Source organism: Oncorhynchus nerka, linkage group LG15, assembly GCF_034236695.1.
Source record: "Oncorhynchus nerka isolate Pitt River linkage group LG15, Oner_Uvic_2.0, whole genome shotgun sequence".
NCBI lineage: Eukaryota > Metazoa > Chordata > Actinopteri > Salmoniformes > Salmonidae > Oncorhynchus > Oncorhynchus nerka.
Genome location: NC_088410.1, coordinates 44,670,979 through 44,692,252, shown reverse-complemented (window position 1 = coordinate 44,692,252; position 21,274 = coordinate 44,670,979).

The window sequence follows — 21,274 nt, the reverse complement described above, 5'->3', positions numbered from 1 at the left end:
ACGGCACAGCCAGAATAGGACTGGCCACCCCTCATAGCCTGGTTCCTTCCTAGGTTCTGGATTTTCTAGGGAGCTTTTCCTAGCCACCGTGCTTCTGCACCTGCGTTGCTTGCTGTTTGGGGTTTTAGGCTGGGTTTCTGTACAGCACTTTGAGATATCAGCTGATGTAAGAAGAGCTTTATAAATCAATTTGATTTGAAGTTCAAGTGGAATCAGTGTAAGGGAGGTTGGAACAGTGATGCCAACCGTGCTGACCAACTCACTGCTGTGTTTGATAAATAAAGACAACATACTCAAATCACACAGACTGGAAGAAAATACATTCCACCATGACGAAGGACGATGAGAGTTTTGAGGACTATCAGGAACGAATGGAGAAAATCTTCATCCAGCACTCTGGTCTGACCCCTGACCAAGAATCATACAGTGCCTTGCAAAAGTATTCATCCCCTTGGCTTTTTTCCTAGTTTGTTGTTTTACAACCTGTAATATTTTTATTTGGATTTCATGTAATGGAAATACAAAAATTTGTCCAAATTGGTGAAGTGAAATTTTGAAAATTACTTGTTTAAAAATATGTATTACAAAAAAACTGAAAAGTGGTGCATGCATACGTATTCACTCCCTTCGCTATGAAGCCCCTAAATAAGATCTGGTGCAACCAATTACCTTCAGAAGTGACATAGTTAGTTAAATAAAGTCCACCTGTGTGCAATCTAAGTATCATATGATCTGTCACTTAAATCTAAGTATCATATGATCTGTCACATAATCTCAGTATATTTACACCTGTTCTGAAAGGCCCCAGAGTCTGCAACACCACAAAGCAAAGGGCACCACCAAGCAAGCGGCACCGTGAAGACCAAGGAGCTCTTTCCCCCTTCTGATGACCAGGTGGCGAATCGCATCTCTGCATGTCTGGCAGACATATCAGTGTGGATGACGGATCACCACCTCAAGCTGAACCTCGGCAAGACGGAGCTGCTCTTCCTCCCGGGGAAGGACTGCCCGTTCCATGATCTCGCCATCACGGTCATCAACTCCATTGTGTCCTCCTCCCAGAGCGCTAAGAACCTTGGTGTGATCCTGGACAACACCCTGTCGTTCTCAAATAACATCAAGGCGGTGGCCCGTTCCTGTAGGTTCATGCTCTACAACATCCGCAGAGTACGACCCTGCCTCACACAGGAAGCGGCGCAGGTCCTAATCCAGGCACTTGTCATCTCCCGTCTGGATTACTGCAACTCGCTGTTGGCTGGGCTCCCTGCCTGTGCCATTAAACCCCTACAACTCATCCAGAACGCCGCAGCCCGTCTGGTGTTCAACCTTCCCAAGTTCTCTCACGTCACCCCGCTCCTCCGCTCTCTCCACTGGCTTCCAGTTGAAGCTCGCATCCGCTACAAGACCATGGTGCTTGCCTACGGAGCTGTGAGGGGAACGGCACCTCAGTACCTCCAGGCTCTGATCAGGCCCTACACCCAAACAAGGGCACTGCGTTCATCCACCTCTGGCCTGCTCGCCTCCCTACCACTGAGGAAGTACAGTTCCCGCTCAGCCCAGTCAAAACTGTTCGCTGCTCTGGCCCCCCAATGGTGGAACAAACTCCCTCACGACGCCAGGACAGTGGAGTCAATCACCACCTTCCGGAGACACCTGAAACCCCACCTCTTTAAGGAATTACCTAGGATAGGATAAAGTAATCCTTCTCACCCCCCCCTCCCCCTTAAAATATTTAGATGCACTATTGTAAAGTGGCTGTTCCACTGGATGTCATAAGGTGAATGCACCAATTTGTAAGTCGCTCTGGATAAGAGCGTCTGCTAAATGACTTAAATGTAAATGTAAATGTAAAAATGTTAAATGGAAAGATACACCCATACGTGTCCCAGTGTTATTATGCCTGGCATTTGAACAGTCCTGAGGTGGAAGGTGAACTGCGAGAGAGATCACTTACCTCCCCACACCACTGTGCATGGGAGGTCCCGGAACATCTTCACTGCACAGCAGTTCTCCCCTCGTGTGAAGAAGACCCTGAATATCAACAAAGATGGACAAAGCAGAAATGCAGAGTGGAAGTGACAATTGATGGAATATACTACGGTGAGGAATTTACAGCGGCCCGGAGGTCTGCTGTCTGATGCACAGATTACACTGTATGAAGTGACAGGTAATGTCTCACACTGTAGTATGTAAAAAAATATATATAAAAAAATGAATCGAGAATGAAGAGATGTTGGCCCTTGGATGAAGACTGTGATGACAGCCACTGATTGGATAGTCTGGGAAGGTGATGGGAAGTGGTCACCATCAACAGCAACCTTTTCCTCCCCTTTTCTGGGCTACCCACTTGAGCGATACCAAAGAAATAACCTATTCCTACCGAGAGTATGATGGTCGTGTCCCAAGATAACTCCCACATACCATGGCTGGATGAAGTGGCAGAACAGCTCTGGGCTGTCTCCAAAACCGATATTGGGAAGATGAGAAGTGCCAACCCGGTGAAAGTTGTTCCGAAGAATAATCACAGGCCAAATAAAGCTCAGTACCCTCTTAGCAAAGAAGCAGAAAAGGGAATTATTCCCATCCATCAGGCCCTGGTTGAAAATGGGACTTTGATCCCATGCCCAAATTCTCGCTGAAACACCCCTATTTTATCTGTTAGGATGCAATCTGGTGAATATTGTTTTGTGCAAGATCTTAGAATAGTTAATGATGCTTTTTATGCAAGAGCACCCCTGGTCCTGAACACAGTTACTATTCTTCCCCATGTTCCCCCAGGGAGCTGTTGTTTTTCGGCGAATGCTTTTTTCAGCATCCCTGTTGACCCTGGATCACAGGATTGGTTCTCTTTTACATTTCTTGGGAAAAAATGGACTTGTGATGCCACAAGGCTGAGTTGAATCACCTGCCATTTTTGCCCAGGAAATGGTGAGGAACAAGGAAGGTTTTATTCGCTCCAGAGGTAGTTATGTGGTTCAATACGTTGATGACCTGTTGGTCTGTAACTCATCTGAGGAGATTTGTCACGAAGATACTAAGGCACTGTTGATTTTCTGAGCTGAGAACGGTCACAAAGTGTCCCCCTCTAAGATGCAGTCGTGTAGAAGTTCTGTTAAATATTTGGGTCATGACCCAGCTCTCATCCAGAAGGTGAGGTCAGTACACGTGCATCTAAGCTGGGACCAAGAAACTGAAAAACAACTTATATCCCAAGGCCATCAGACTGTTAAACAGCCATCACTAGCACATTAGAGGCTGCTGCCCTATTATACATAGATTTGAAATCACTGGCCACACTAGTCACTTTAATAATGTTGCCATATTTTGCATTACTCATGTCATATGTATATACTGTATTCTACCCTTTCTTGTTTGGATGTTCTGTGTCTGATCTCAGTGATGGGACTGATAGAAAAACAGAAAGAAGGGAACACATTGATACTTTGGCCCAATGCCTAGAAACTATGTGTGCAAGGTCATGATCAGCGTATTGCTTCTTGAGAGCAGATATCTCTAGTTTGTGCATGAGTATAAAGAGTGCTGAAGGGAGAGCACCCCTTCAGGACTTGTGCTTTGAGTGTTACGTTTGTTGTAACCTCTTCGGTCGTGATAATAAAGATTTGTTAATATAACTTTGACATGGAGTCCTTAGTGGTAATTTCCACGACATCCTATTTAACTAACTAACTACCTAAAATAGCCACTGTGGTGCAAATGCTAATCGGTTTGCAGGCTAATCAAACCCCATGTTACGTTATAAGGACACATGCTAAGTTGATGGCATGATAGCTAGCTAGCTATTAGATTATAGATTCCAAGGTCATTGTTTTGCAAGTTGAACTAGCTGGCTAGCTTGATGAATACCAGATACATCTATCTAGCTAGTAATCATGAAGCTAAATGTTTGCTAAATCTAGCTAGTTATCTTGTGTCTACATTGCCATTGATGGGCTGGAAGCAGATTATGTGTGTACAGGGCATTTTAGTACAGCTTTAGCAATCAACAGACGATAACAAGCAATCGGACATTAATTAATGTTTCAACCTATTTTTCTGGAATTGTCTTTCAGTATAAACCTGATCTCTGCCACCAGTACAAGGTGACGATCGAGGCAACAAGCAACACTTCCGGTATTTTGTCTTTGAACAGTGGTTCCTCAATTAAAAATGTTGAGTTTATGACACAACAGTTTGTGGGAGATGGTGGCAGATTGTGGTAAATTGCGTCATTCTCTCTTTGTGCCACACTATCACAAGGTGGAGTTAGAACGCTGATTATGCTTTTGGTTTCTCTCCCTCTAAAAACAGAAAGAATTCCAAATAACAAACTGGCTTTATTTACCACAGAGTGAAAGAGCGATAGCCCGTCTATATAAGGTGAGTTTCTGAAACACAGCCCTTCTTTGCTGATGTGAAGAAGAAATTGAATGAGTCCAGCAAGGACATGGAAAAGAAATAGGTTGCCCATATTTTCAAGAACTGAGCTACTTATTTTATTTATAAAATGTACTAGTTGATTTAGGCAATTTAATACATTTGTTTAGACTTGGCCTATTTAGTAGGCTATCTTGCAGCATAAAGCTATATTTGTCAGCATTAAGCTGATTGACTCACTCATTCGTGGCTTTGGGTCAAAATAAATAAGTACCAACATTATTTCTGATCGTCTTTAATAAAGCAATGTTTTGACCAAGTTCATCTGCTCATGTTGTGTGTGTATGTGTTCAATTATTTGTGACATTGTGGTTACAGTGAAGAATGTAAACAAAATAAATCAAATAAATCCTATTCATATGCATTAATCAGGTGCGAGTTGCAAGCTTGCAAGCATTCCTTTTTTTTATACATTTCTTTTTACTGTTGACATTACAAAACATACACATACAATCAACAGCTACATCACACCTGCCCAGACCCACCTGCTCACACCCCCATCTCCAGCACCCACATCACTCTCAGCCACATGGCCTCAAACTGCACCACTTTATTTCTCTCCCACAAACGGTCAACGTTTGGATAATAAAGCATTTAAAGGCTGACATTGGTTGATTTTCAGTTTTTAAATAGATGATTTTTCAAGATGATTGATGAGAAAAGTATTGTCCAGACCATAGGGTATCTTGAGATATGCAGACAGTTCATTTCCGTTGTAATACTTCTCTCAGCCAACTTTCTAACTCCGCCCATACCTTTTAGACTTTATAACATTCCCAGATGGCATGGATTATTATAGCCTAATTAAAAATGAACCTGATAATCTAATTTACTTTAGGCCTCGGACCTATGGGTTTAACCTTCTGAATGAATAATTATGTTGACGAAAGAAGCCCCCTCTTAATGAGTTCCGAGAGCCTATCCGTTACCCAACAAAATAACATCAATTTATTTAGCCTAATTGTTTTTTGACCACATACAGTAGGCTATCATTTCTCTTTTCTTGCATTAATTAATTTGTCTCCGTGTCTAGTCAACATGTGGCTAAAAAGAAACCATTCCATGAATTCAGAACAATATATTTTTATGTTCACAATACAGAGTGGCACATTGATAACTCAGATCGCTTTAAAGAGCCTAATAGACAACAAATAAATAGACAACAAATAAATATACTAAAACAAAAACTTCAAAAACAGTCCTTTCATCTCTGGATTTGTTCAAATTGATGCAGGAAACGGATGTCACCCACCGTGCCTGGTCGCAGGCTCAAAGCTGTCTTCTCTCTGAAACCACAAATCCATCTGTAGGTGACGCTTTATAGTTTGGAACCACACAATTACCAGGTGGATAGAAGGCCTCTTGAAGTGATTGAGGAAATCAAACAAGACTGACAAGTATTTTTTCACAATAGCTGGCCTTGTGTTATCTGCAGTTTTGAGCTGTACTGTCCCACTCCGTGGTGGATAACACCCACTCTTCGCTGTAAGGCACAAGTATGCTATTTTCTGAAAATCGTCAGTCCACATGTCAAGTGTAATAGCGCCATTGTATTTACCCAAGTTCTCTCTCAACTCCGCGACCACCTGATTTTGTTTGCCTGATGCAGGAGAGAGACTCTCGGACTGAAACATTAAGACCTCCGTTAATTTACAAAAATATAGTCTAATAGCTTGTCTAGATGTGAAAAATCCCCCAATTTGTGCCACAGTTTAGACTATGGATAAATGCTGCAGTCAGCCAGAGTTGAGTCCTATTATAAAGTGTAGCCTAATTGGCCAAAAAAGGGCAAACTTGCAATGTGTTCGAGGCTTAAGTCCTCGAAAGTATTTTTTTAACTCAATATCACAGACCTGATTTGCCCTAAAAAAAAATGCATCAACCCACACAAATATATGAATTTATAATCCATTATAATCCACATAATAACTCAAAACGAAATTAGCTATAGCAAGAGGAGAGAGACTGCATGCTAAAGACAATCAGAAAGAATGTGTCTTTAACCCTGCATTAAAATATCTTATTTTGAATGAAAGCCAGGAATGAGTGAGTCCCATGCCTCTGTTCCTGCTTCTGTTGCCTATTTGAGTGTTTGTTTAATATCCTACTGGTTCTGTGATCACCAAGCCTCACCCAACCGCAAAATGTCGGATAAAGCAATTTCATAAGTCCGGCTGTTTTTAAACTTCACTGTGCTGTATTAAAGGCTTTACAATTGTTTTTCATTAGAACAGACTCTCTGGTATTACTTATAATGTATGTAATGTTGTTTCACTGTTCCGAAAGCGCAGAAAAATAACATTGTAATCTAACAGCACCTGTTTGTCATGCAACAGTATCTCTTGCACTTTTGACAATGATTTAAATTAGGCCTAATTCACATGATATGCCTAAAATACTTATATCCACTAGGCTAATAAATAATCACATTTTTCCTTTCGATTATTTCACTGACCTATATATCATGTTACTTCATGTTATCCGTTTCGAGCACATGCAGAGGCGATTTGGAGTTGTTGAACGGAAGTGACAAAATGTATTACAATTGAATATGAATGAACTGAATGATGAGGATGAAGAAGAAGAGCGATTGAATTTAGAACAATGGTGTAAGAATTGCTCTTCCTCTGTCTTGCGTGCGCACACAAAAAATACCACTTTTTTTGTTTCTACTTTGTCAGAAGAAGGTGTAACTGGACTGAAGCCCATTACTTACTAAAACTGTTGTTACACTGTAAGTTTTTTTATAAGATAAACTAAAAATGTTCTGTTATATTCAATTATATTCTTAAAATATACAGGTATGAGTTGACTGAATATACGTGACTGATGTCTGCTAAATGAACAAGTTGATGGCGTAGCCATAAAGCCTCGGCTACTAAGCACAGATAAATATTACTAAGACTTAAGCTAAGTGTTTTATTTATTACATTTACTTGTGGAATGTTACAGAATAGATAGATGGATAAATAGAGAGTCAGGCGGGGAATGGAGTGAAAGTGCACTGTACTGTAAGTACGCAACAACGCTGTGGCATCTCTTGCACTTTTGTGCCAGGTGTAAATGGTTTAGCAGCCTTTCCAATAAATTGGAATACAAAAGAAGCCATCTACCCTTGATGGGCTTACATGTATTAATGGATGTTTGCGAGGCGTGTTACTTCACCCATCTCTATGCATAGCCCACCACATCTGAATGGATCCATAATGAATTACTATAGGTATAAATATCACGGAAATATTGGAATAAAGTAGGCTAATGCAATTGAAGGCAACACATTGTTGCTTACTGAAACACCCAAAGTCATCCAATTTGTTATAATAGGATTTGAAGCAATAACCAACCTGCGTGTGGTCAACTATTTCAGCATCATTACGTGCTGCTTTGAGACAAGCATGGGGATTGGTCTTGATAAGTCAATCAGATTTTTATTTTCACTGAATCTCCAACTGGATATTGGCCAGCCTACAATTAGGCTGTGGAAATGTTAGGATTATTTTGCTCTTCACTCACAGTCGCTTAGTAGCCTAGGCCTACTCCCGACCGGTCACGTTGTACAGTGCCATATTTTCCTAACGGAAACCCTAAGGCCTACATAGGCTACTGTGAAATGCATTTTAAATTTTCTTGGAATTGAAAAACCATAATATTAATATATTTAAATAAGATATATTTCGAACAATATAATCAGCTCAACAATTGCTTTGTTATTGCTTTGTATCAAAGATAATTGTGTAGTCTAGAGCGATTTTCTAGGTTAGCTAGCCAGCTATTGTCGTTCTTTTAACGCAACGTAACGTAATCAACACTGCTAGCTAGCCAGCTAGCCCCCGAATAGCAGCACTGTAGAAACTATCACACTCAACGGAACGACTTGATTAGTGTAGTGTCAACAACGCAGCCACTGCCAGCTAGCCTACAAAGTCAACAACGCAGCCACTGCCAGCTAGCCTACTTCAGCAGTACTGTATCATTTTAATCATTTTAGTCAATAAGATTCTTGCTACGTAAGCTTAACTTTCTGAACATTCGAGACGTGTAGTCCACTTGTCATTCCAATCTCCTTTGCATTAGCGTAGCCTCTTCTGTAGCCTGTCAACTATGTGTCTGTCTATCCCTGTTCTCTCCTCTCTGCACAGACCATACAAACGCTCCACACCGCGTGGCCGCGGCCACCCTAATCTGGTGGTCCCAGCGCGCACGACCCACGTGGAGTTCCAGGTCTCCGGTAGCCTCTGGAACTGCCGATCTGCGGCCAACAAGGCAGAGTTCATCTCAGCCTATGCCTCCCTCCAGTCCCTCGACTTCTTGGCACTGACGGAAACATGGATCACCACAGATAACACTGCTACTCCTACTGCTCTCTCTTCGTCCGCCCACGTGTTCTCGCACACCCCGAGAGCTTCTGGTCAGCGGGGTGGTGGCACCGGGATCCTCATCTCTCCCAAGTGGTCATTCTCTCTTTCTCCCCTTACCCATCTGTCTATCGCCTCCTTTGAATTCCATGCTGTCACAGTTACCAGCCCTTTCAAGCTTAACATCCTTATCATTTATCGCCCTCCAGGTTCCCTCGGAGAGTTCATCAATGAGCTTGATGCCTTGATAAGCTCCTTTCCTGAGGACGGCTCACCTCTCACAGTTCTGGGCGACTTTAACCTCCCCACGTCTACCTTTGACTCATTCCTCTCTGCCTCCTTCTTTCCACTCCTCTCCTCTTTTGACCTCACCCTCTCACCTTCCCCCTACTCACAAGGCAGGCAATACGCTCGACCTCATCTTTACTAGATGCTGTTCTTCCACTAACCTCATTGCAACTCCCCTCCAAGTCTCCGACCACTACCTTGTATCCTTTTCCCTCTCGCTCTCATCCAACACTTCCCACACTGCCCCTACTCGGATGGTATCGCGCCGTCCCAACCTTCGCTCTCTCTCCCCGCTACTCTCTCCTCTTCCATCCTATCATCTCTTCCCTCTGCTCAAACCTTCTCCAACCTATCCCCTGATTCTGCCTCCTCAACCCTCCTCTCCTCCCTTTCTGCATCCTTTGACTCTCTATGTCCCCTATCCTCCAGGCCGGCTCGGTCCTCCCCTCCCGCTCCGTGGCTCGACGACTCATTGCGAGCTCACAGAACAAGGCTCCGGGCAGCCGAGCGGAAATGGAGGAAAACTCGCCTCCCTGCGGACCTGGCATCCTTTCACTCCCACCTCTCTACATTTTCCTCTTCTGTCTCTGCTGCTAAAGCCACTTTCTTCCACTCTAAATTCCAAGCATCTGCCTCTAACCCTAGGAAGCTCTTTGCCACCTTCTCCTCCCTCCTGAATCCTCCTCCCCCCCTCCTCCCTCTCTGCAGATGACTTCGTCAACCATTTCGAAAAGAAGGTCGACGACATCCGATCCTCGTTTGCTAAGTCAAACGACACCGCTGGTTCTGCTCACACTGCCCTACCCTGTGCTCTGACCTCTTTCTCCCCTCTCTCTCCAGATGAAATCTCGCGTCTTGTGACGGCCGGCCGCCCAACAACCTGCCCCCTTGACCCTATCCCCTCCTCTCTTCACCAGACCATTTCCGGAGACCTTCTCCCTTACCTCACCTCGCTCATCAACTCATCCCTGACCGCTGGCTACGTCCCTTCCGTCTTCAAGAGAGCGAGAGTTGCACCCCTTCTGAAAAAACCTACACTCGATCCCTCCGATGTCAACAACTACAGACCAGTATCCCTTCTTTCTTTTCTCTCCAAAACTCTTGAACGTGCCGTCCTCGGCCAGCTCTCCCGCTATCTCTCTCAGAATGACCTTCTTGATCCAAATCAGTCAGGTTTCAAGACTAGTCATTCAACTGAGACTGCTCTTCTCTGTATCACGGAGGCCCTCCGCACTGCTAAAGCTAACTCTCTCTCCTCTGCTCTCATCCTTCTAGACCTATCGGCTGCCTTCGATACTGTGAACCATCAGATCCTCCTCTCCACCCTCTCCGAGTTGGGCATCTCCGGCGCGGCCCACGCTTGGATTGCGTCCTACCTGACAGGTCGCTCCTACCAGGTGGCGTGGCGAGAATCTGTCTCCTCACCACGCGCTCTCACCACTGGCGTCCCCAGGGCTCTGTTCTAGGCCCTCTCCTATTCTCGCTATACACCAAGTCACTTGGCTCTGTCATAACCTCACATGGTCTCTCCTATCATTGCTATGCAGACGACACACAATTAATCTTCTCCTTTCCCCTTCTGATGACCAGGTGGCGAATCGCATCTCTGCATGTCTGGCAGACATATCAGTGTGGATGACGGATCACCACCTCAAGCTGAACCTCGGCAAGACGGAGCTGCTCTTCCTCCCGGGGAAGGACTGCCCGTTCCATGATCTCGCCATCACGGTTGACAACTCCATTGTGTCCTCCTCCCAGAGCGCTAAGAACCTTGGCGTGATCCTGGACAACACCCTGTCGTTCTCAACTAACATCAAGGCGGTGGCCCGTTCCTGTAGGTTCATGCTCTACAACATCCGCAGAGTACGACCCTGCCTCACACAGGAAGCGGCGCAGGTCCTAATCCAGGCACTTGTCATCTCCCGTCTGGATTACTGAAACTCGCTGTTGGCTGGGCTCCCTGCCTGTGCCATTAAACCCCTACAACTCATCCAGAACGCCGCAGCCCGTCTGGTGTTCAACCTTCCCAAGTTCTCTCACGTCACCCCGCTCCTCCGCTCCCTCCACTGGCTTCCAGTTGAAGCTCGCATCCGCTACAAGACCATGGTGCTTGCCTACGGAGCTGTGAGGGGAACGGCACCTCAGTACCTCCAGGCTCTGATCAGGCCCTACACCCAAACAAGGGCACTGCGTTCATCCACCTCTGGCCTGCTCGCCTCCCTACCACTGAGGAAGTACAGTTCCCGCTCAGCCCAGTCAAAACTGTTCGCTGCTCTGGCCCCCCAATGGTGGAACAAACTCCCTCACGACGCCAGGACAGCGGAGTCAATCACCACCTTCCGGAGACACCTGAAACCCCACCTCTTTAAGGAATACCTAGGATAGGATAAAGTAATCCTTCTCACCCCCCCCTTAAAAGATTTAGATGCACTATTGTAAAGTGGCTGTTCCACTGGATGTCATAAGGTGAACGCACCAATTTGTAAGTCGCTCTGGATAAGAGCGTCTGCTAAATGACTTAAATGTAAATGTCCCCAGCCCTTTACAATATGAATATTTTTATTTACCTTTATTTAACTAGGCAAGTCAGTTAAGAACAAATTCTTATTTTCAATGATGGCCTAGGAACAGTGGGTGAACTGCCTTGTTCAGGGGCAGAACGACAGATTTGTACCTTGTTAGCTCGGGGATTTGAACTTGCAACCTTTCGGTTGCTAGTCCACCACTGTAACCACTAGGCTACGCTGCCGCCCCATATTCCAATTTGATGGAATATAAAATAATAAAATATAAAGGATATTTCCCCCAAATCAGTATTTGCTGATCATCATCAGTAGGTATGGAGCTGTGGTTATTCTAGGAAAATGTTACATTTTGAAAGAAAGATCATCTGTAAATGTTTTGTGTTGTTTGGCAAAACTAGGTTCAGTAAAAACCTTGAAATAGGCTCTTTTGGGTAGCATATAGCAATCAAAATGTCTGGTCTGCATGGACCTAGGATTATTTGGAAAATTAAGCAAACACCAACAAGCTTCATAAAGACGCCCTCAAAGATGCCCTATGGGGGTCGAACTAGCATTAATGGCAACAATGACAGTAAAATACTATGATGTCATGCAGTCCAACATGCCATACCATTCCACAGCATCCAGCAAGTTGTGCTGCGGTATGATGCAACTTTTAAAAGTTGTACTGTACTTTGTACACTGTACTTTGAGCTTATTGCTTGAACTTGAGGTTCACTTAATGTAATTGTTGTTATGCAAGGTTTGAATGTCTTGTCTATTTTAGTCTGCTTTCCTATTTTACAGCTTTAATTGTCTGGAGACTGGTGTTGTTGTGGCCACGGAGTTTTCACTCATAAGGAGCCAGGTTTCAGCTGCTGTGCAATGCTGACGTCCTTCCTCCCAGAGATGTGAAAGCATCCTCCGGACTGGACATAACCGGGCAAACATGTATTTTTGAGAAGATCATGACTTTTGCAATGAAAAGGCCATGGACATTACATGTCCTGCTCCAAAGGGTAGGACAGAAATATATTCTCATGCCAGATTCCTTTGTTCATTTCATAAACTAACGTGAACCAAAGTTACTCAAAGGATCTTATGATATAGGCCTAGGTCTAGATATTGTTTTTACATAAGCTTTATGCATTTGTGTGTTTTAAGTTTTTCCATATTGTAGGCTACTACTTTTAGCACTTTAAGTTCATCAAGTATTTTATTGTTGAAATCTCTCATGACCGAAAAGAGCTCCTGGACATCAGCATTACTCACCTCGAATTGGACAAATCATTTTTCTTTAATGAGTCGGACGGAAAGGATTTACTCCGAACACCTGAACAGGCCCTCAACCCCGTCATTCGCTGGAGAAAGAAACTGACATTTCGCAGAAAGAGATCGGGGTGCCTTGTGAGGATCAGGCGACGACTGCCAATCTGCCTTTGCCATCCGTACTGTTAGCCAACGATCAATCGCTGGAAAATGAATGGGACAAAATGAAAGCACGTATATCCTACCAACGTGACATTAACCTTTTCATACGTACCAACACACGGGTGTGATCATTCTACAGTGGTCCCTGTAGCGTACGAACAAACCGATGTGATTAGAACGCTTATTTAGAACGCTTATTTAGAACGGCCAGTTTCGAATGACGCAACAATCAGCGTTTGAGCTGGCCACACTGTTTTTTCAGAAACATTTTGCACAAACACAGTCCTTACAAAGTTATGTCCAGAATGTGAGCAGTCTATTTTTGGATGCAATGTTCAGACATTCACAGTATCTACAGCATAACACGATTATCCAAACCGGAAACATGTAGGCTACATTTGTCCTAGCGCTAACTGAGGAAAGATTGACGTAAGCGGTCATATTTTTATAACTCTCGGCTGACAGAAACTACAACATGAAATAGCTAATAGCAATTACTATTTATAATTAATCACATCACAGGTGAGCTCACCATTGATCGAAATAATTGAGTACAACACTTTCTAGAAATTGAAAGTAATCCGAAGATGGGTAGTTTCTGCTCGCTGCCATGCTTTTACATCTCACAGAAAGCAAAGATAATAAGAGAAGACTAGATGAGTTTGTTCTGACTATAGTGTGCATGTTGAAGGGGGTGTGTCGTCTACCATCGCTCACATCCCACCATTCACTTCCGGAAGTTCTCAAAAAATGACTGAACCCTTACTCACCTCATTTTATTATAACATCTTTGGTCCGACAGACTATTATGTGAAACCCAGAATGCATTGCATGCAAAAAAACATGGCTCCACACATAGCTGGAACTAGCTTAGGCTCAGCATAATCAGTGCAACCTTCAAAAAAGTATTTTACACACACAATATGTGGTCATTACAGTCTATGCAAGAATCAGAATGCATGATTTGTAACCAGTACTTGAAAACATGTGAATAAAACAGTAAATATATAAATAATTACCACACAAAACATTTTCTGATAGTGATTTGTTGATACAAGTGGCGCATGCCGGCAGTCAATGAAGTAACCTCTCACTCCCACTCTGAGCCATTCGGGGTTATTGTTTATGTACGTTTATGTATGTAGCTAGTCAGATAAGCTGAAGCATTAGCAATTTCTTTCAAAAGGAGACAATTCACAAATGTGGAAATTCTGGAGATTTAAAAGAACATTGAGACAATGAGTCTGAGTATGAAAGTAAGGAATCAGATTCTGACCGTGACAGTGAGGAGCTACTCTCAACCTTGTAGGCAGTGAAAAGCCTGAATCTGAGGACCTCTTGTCCACTGATGAAGTCCCAGGTCCCATTGAAGATGCTGGTGGTGATGGAGGCAGACCGACAGTAGATGAAGTACAGGAGTTATGTGGTAGCTGGGAGGCCGCCAGCAATTTCACCCTTCCTGGCCCTGCTGTTTGCTTTGATGAGTCCCAGTCTGGAGTGCAACGCCCCTTGCCATTTCTATCAGAGGCAGAGTGCTTCAAGTTGTTTCTGATAGAGGAGCTGGTGGGAGACATAGTAGAGGAGACTAATCGCTACGCCTTGGATCACCAGGAGAAGAGAGAGCTGGGAGTGAGGGGGAAACTCTCTAAATGGGTGACAACCACAGTTAGTGAAATGTATGCATTCCTGGTGACAGTCCTTCTCATGGGAATAGTAAAGAATAACTCCCTAAGAGAATACTGGAGCACAGATCCTATGTTTGCAACTCCCTTCTTTGCCACCCTCTTTTCCCAAGACCGCTTCCTAGTTCTGCTGCGATGCCTGCATTTCGTCAACAATGCTACTTTCATCCTAAATTACCCGTTATACAAAATAAGAAATGTTCTTACCAGCCTGACATCAGCATTTGGTTGGTCTATGTGCCATACAAGGACCTATCCATTGATGAGTTCTTGATGTTATGAAAAGGTAGGCTGGCGTTCCGTCAATATATTCCCTCCAAAAGGCGCAGGTTTGGGGTCAAGTTCTTTGTCATGTGTGACATGAAGGCACGATTTGTCCAGGAAATTATAGTTTACACAGGGTCCACCACTGACATCCAACATTATGAGGGGCTTGGGGTGTCTGGGTCCCTGGTGTTGACCATGCTGGCTCCTCATCTCAGCAAGGGACACACTTTGTATGTGGAAAATTGGTACAGCAGTCCCACACTCTTCCAGCATCTGCTCTCCAACAGCACAGGGGCCTGTGGCACAGTCAGGTCGAACAGGAAGGGGATGCCGGCATTCGGATGCAGGATGATGCAGAGAGGGCAGGTGAAGTTCAAGGAGAACGGTCAACAGCTGGCAGTAAAGTGGCATGACAAACGATACGTCCATGTCCTCTCCACTGTCCAGACAGCAACCATGTTGGCCACAGGGAAGGTGGACCACCTGACCGGAGAGAGAAAAATAAAACCAGACTGTGTGCTTGACTATAACCTCAAAATGGGGGCAGTGGATAAGGCGGACATGATAAACAGCTTTGTGGAATGCACTCTGACAACAACCAAGTGGAATAAGAAGATATGTTCCATCTGATCGACACTGCTACCCTTAATGGCCACATAGTTCATCGCCAACTAACAGGTGAGATGATTACTGAACAAGGTGTTTTCTGTAATTGGACATACAGTTCACTTACAAATCACATACATTTCCATTATGCAATTAAAGCGACAATATCTCACCCACCTTGCCACTGCCTCATCATCCTCTCCCTTCCCTCATCCTCCCCACTCCCTCATATGTAAAGTAATTACCTACCAAAAGTACAGCGAGAACCTCATGAGAGAGCTGCTAGAGGAGCACCACACCTCTCAGCGCTCGTCCACTGGGGGTTGTCCTGCTGCGGACAATCCCCTACGCCTCATTTCATGGCATTTACCCTGCAAAGTCCCTCATACTGCTGCTCAAGGTAGTCACACATGGAGGACCTGCATTGTCTATCTGTCTGGCACCAGGAGAAGTCAGCAGAGGAAGTTGACAAAATACATGTGTTTAGCTTGTGATACACCTCTATGTATTTCACCTTGCATTGGGGAGTATCATATGCTCAAGCACTATTGAGCACACCTGAAGCAATTAGTGACTGACCTGACAGGGGACCTGCAATGATATGGGGGGGGTTGAGTTGTTGTTCAGTCACTGCATGAAAATGAAATATGGGTTATGCATATTCTGTTTCTTTCCTCTATTAAAACAAGTTTTTGTTGTTGTTAAAACAACCACTACCAATACTGCAATACAATAGACGACTATTAAATATTGGCCTATGTGTTTTCTTGCTGTGTTTTCATCCAGTAAATCTGTTAAGGAGAGTACGGTAGAATACAAAAGATGGCCTCAATATTCAGCTCCAATGAGCTCCAGTTCCAGTTAGAATATTGGCAAATACTGTTTGTGTGTTTGGTTTCTGAAAGTACAGAATAAAGAGGAGTTATTAGTAATTCGAATACAATATCAGGATATACCAATAAAACAATATTACAAAGAAGTAACGTAACAAACACTGCTATAAAAAATAGTATATTGCATTGACAAAATCATACGTTTGAGTTATAACTGTAAGAAACAGTAACTTGTTGAGCTCCATAAGGGAGCAGGCCAGAACATAGCTATGCTAAAAAGGTCAAATGAAAACCAACCACGGTCAGATCATTTTTATTTATTTACTGTAACCTTTATTTAACTAGGCATGCCATTTAAGAACAAATGATTATTTACAATGATGGTCTACCCCGGCCAAACACAGACAACGCTAGGCCAGTTGTGCGCCGCCTTATGGGACCCCCAATCGCGACCGGTTGTGATAGAGCCTGGATTCAAACCAGGGTGTCTGTAGTGACGCCCCTAGCACTGAGATGCAGTGTCATAGACCGCTGCGCCACTTAGGAGTCATAAGGTCAGGGTAGCTTCAAAATACAACACAAGCTAATACTTCTCTGACGCAATTAGTATTGTTTTATAGAGCTAATAGAAGAATGTAGCTAGCTAGATAAGCACGATTAAATATAACATCGTAAAGGTTATGAAATGAGTAACGTTATCTTGCGTGTCCGCGGTTATAAGGAATATACACAAATGTATTATGCTCCCTACATACAGTAAGCTACAGTAGAAACAACATACAGAAACTATTATAACGTAGTAAGGCACTTACTTTAAGTTATTATTAGTAATTAAAATAACAATGACTGCGATGTGGGCAACAGACGGAAAATGTGAACACGTGTGTGCAGATCCTGTTCTGATGGGAGATGCGCAAATGTCTGCAGACTTGAACTGCACAAACAATTGGGAAGTGCTTGGAGAATTTTGTCTGGGTCAAAAATGTCTAAAAATGTATTGTCTAGAAGCTTAAATCAGTTTTACCTCATTTCTATCATTTTTCTGTAAGCATTTCACTGTAAGGTTGTATTCTGTTTTATTCAGTGCATGTGACAAATAACATTTGATTTGATTTTAAATATTTTATTTGTTTTTAAGCACTACCTCACTGTTTATTACCTAGCTAGCTACATGTCTTGAGCTAAAGTGTACTGTTAGCTAGCTAGCTAACGTTAGCTGGCTCCCTAGCTGATGTTGTTATATGTATCCCAGAGCCATTTACATGGCTAGTTAGAGCCTAATGTTAGCTAGCTAACATTGAACCTGTTTGGTTAGCTTCCAGCAGATTCATGCAGGGTAGTCACGACATGATTTGGCACTATGTTCATTGTTGTTTAACTAGCTAACGTTAGCTGGCTGGCTCGTTAGCTAACATGACATGTGTGATCTTATACGTTGTTTACCTAGCTAGGTTAATTGTTTAGCTAGCTAGCTACATGTTTTAAGCTGTACAACACCCTTTGATTATGGCTGGCGTCAAGAAACGTCGGCAAAAAAAGCTTAATCAAATTGTTGTCGGCAGTGCTGGTTAGGCTGTTTTCATGTTATCCAGAGGTAAACAAATCATCAGCCAGTGCATGAAGTGTGCGCTCTGAACGCTCCGAGAGCAAAACGAGATGGGTGGGGCTAAAGCTTAAGAGGGTGTGTACGATGCTGAATGACTGTAGACAAAGAAGAGCTCTTCACCAGATACTAAAACATTCAAAGGCCATTTTCTCAAAAGTGAGTTTACAAGTTTAGCAATTTTCAAAGCAGAATTCCTTTCCCATTGTTCCTCAATGCAGTGTATGATATACTGTACCATTTTGTAGGTCTGAGTCGCTACTTTTATCCAATGTAAAAAAAAAAATTGCTATCCAGGTGATGAGTCACAAATGGTTTGCCTAATGGAGTAACTTGGTGAGACAATGTTCAGAGAATCCATTTTGGCAATTTAGTGAAAGTATTCCTTTTCTAAATATATGTTTCCCAAGGATTAATACCAAAACATTTTTTTGGGGGGTACACAGGGAGATTGGCGGAGTCAGGGTTTAAACCTGAGCCAACTCCCTGTGCTTACCGTGGGGAGCGTGGTACTGGTCAGGCACCGTGTTATGCGGTGAAGCGCACGGTCTCCCCAGTGTGCGTTCACAGCCCGGTGTGCTACATTCCAGCTCCCCGCATTGGACGGGCTAGAGTGGGCATCCAGCCAGGACGGATGGTGCCGGCTCAGCACTCCTGGCCTCCAGTGCATCTCTTCGGCCCAGGATATCCTGTGCCAGCTCTGTGCACTGTGTCCTGTGCTAGCGCCCCGCATTTGCCGGACGAAAGTAACCATCCAGCCAGGACGGGTTGTGCCGGCTCTACGCTTGAGACCTCCAGTGCGCCTCCACGGCCCAGTGTATCCGGTGCCTGCTCCACACACCCGGCTTCCAGTGCATCTCCCCAGTCCGATGAGACCTGTTCCGATTCCACGTACCAGGCCTCCAGTATGTCTCCCCAGCCTGGTAAGCCCTGTGGCAGCTCGAGGCACCAGGCTTCCAGTACGTCTCCTCAGTCCGGTGAGACGTGTTCTGGCTCCACATAGGAAGCCTCCAGTGATGATCCATGGCCCGAAGCCTCCAGTGATGAGCCATGGCACGAAGTCTCCAATGATGATCCATGGCACGAAGTCTCCAATGATGATCCATGGCACGAAGCCTCCAGTGATGATCCATGGCACGAAGCCTCCAGTGATGATCCATGGCACGAAGCCTCCAGTGATGATCCATGGCACGAAGCCTCCAGTGATGATCCATGGCACGAAGCCTCCAGTGATGATCCATGGCACGAAGCTCCTAGTGATGATCCATGGCACGAAGCCTCCAGTGATGATCCATGGCCCGGAGCCTGCAATGATGATCCATGCACGAAGCCCCCCGTAGACATCCTTTTATTCTCTATGTTTGTTTGGTCAGGGTGTGACGGGTTGGAAACTCTATGTTCTTTGTTTCTATGTTTTGGTATGGTTCTCAACCAGGGACAGCTGTCTATCGTTGTCTCTGATTGGGAATCATACTTAGGCAGCATTTTATCCTTTTTGTATTTGTCTTTGTTAGGGGCATTATAGCCTAAGTAAGCTTCACGGTCGTTTCCTTGTTCTTTGTTTTGTTGGCGACATTTATCAAATAAAGAAATGTACGCTCACCATGCTACACCTTGGTTCGGTCATTTCCACGACGACAGCGATCGTGACACATACACACAAAATCTTATTTTCCCTCACCTGAACCCTAACTCCTAACCACAAACCCAACCCTAAACTTAACACCTAAGCTTAAAATATACTTTTTCCTTGTGAGGTCTTCTGGTCCCCACAAGGATAGTAAAACGACAGCTGTGGCTGTCTTGTGACAGGTCCATCTCTCCTCTTTAAGATGTGAGGAGAGATTGACTCCAGGGGGAAGACACCTCATACAGCATATTGATGTACCGCTTTTTTTTTCACACACACACACACACACACACACACACACACACACACACACACACACACACACACACACACACACACACACACACACACAGAGTACTCTTTGATGTACAGTCTAAAAAGAAGAGGCAGCAGTATATACTCACAGTAAATGAATCCAATCTTCCACATACTCTATTTTCCCATCCCTTCATCCCAGCACTGTAGCAAACTGCTGCACACAGCCTTCTTTTTATGGGGGGTAAAACAACTTCTGTATTATGCTGATCAGAAATGATGTATGGCAGGCGCAACTAGCAGGGAATTATAATCACATGCCCCGGGCATTTCATACTTTTCTCCCTTTCAATTGGGAAGTCAATTACATACAGGTTAAAGACATCATGAAAGCACTGTTTCCTGAACTGCTCCTTGCTCCCTGTCAAAATAACGTATGACGCATTGATTGATTGATTGATTTGAAATGGAGACCAACAACGTGCCAGTACTAAACTAGTGGAGCATGCATCTATTTTAGCATATTATGTATTCTTGGCCGGAGAACTGACGATTTGTCATTGTGAACTCCTAAGGCTGTTTATTCTAACCAAACCTATGCTCAGCCTATTGTGAGTATCTGAATGCTAACTAAAACAATTCATCATAGCATGAATGATGCTGATAATGGTCAGTGGTGATGATTATTGTATTCATGAGATTCGGATCTGTGTTGTAAGTGTGTAATCGGAGAAGGAGGCTCATTGGTCATGCATGGTAGATAGAAGGATAGAAACGGACTCATTAAAATAAAAATCACACGTGGCAAGGCATACTGAGAGCTGCTACCGGCAGCAACCATTGATCACTGACAGAATCTATGTAGAGGGGGGCTTAATGAATGCACAGAACAAAGTAGTGGAGATCACAGAAAGAGAGAGAGAGGGGAGGGGTGGGGGGGTATGGAGAGAGGCTGTGGTTATTAAAGAGAGGGATGAAATGCTATTGTTCCGGGTCCTCATGGGAGTTTTTCTCTCTTTGTGAAGATATGCCAGAGTGCTCAGCCAAGCCTTGGGCTGTGGGGGAAAGTGTGTGTGTGTGTGTGTGTCTGTTTCTCTCTCTCTGTCTGTGTGTGTATGTGTTGATCTGTCTGCATTTGTGTGTGTGTCAGTAGACCACCTTAATTAGACTTGAGAATTGCACAAAGTGAGTGCATGAGCCAAGCCAAGCTGAACCAGACTGGGGCTCGCTCTGCCCAATGCGCTTTGCGCTTAAGCTTCAACTAATTGGGCCAAAGGCGAGTCAAAAGCCCTTCTCCAGCTGTGTCAAGCGAGCACTAGACTGGAGAAAGCGTTCTCCCTCTCTTTCCTATTTATCTATTTATTTATTTGAGGCTTCCATTGGATC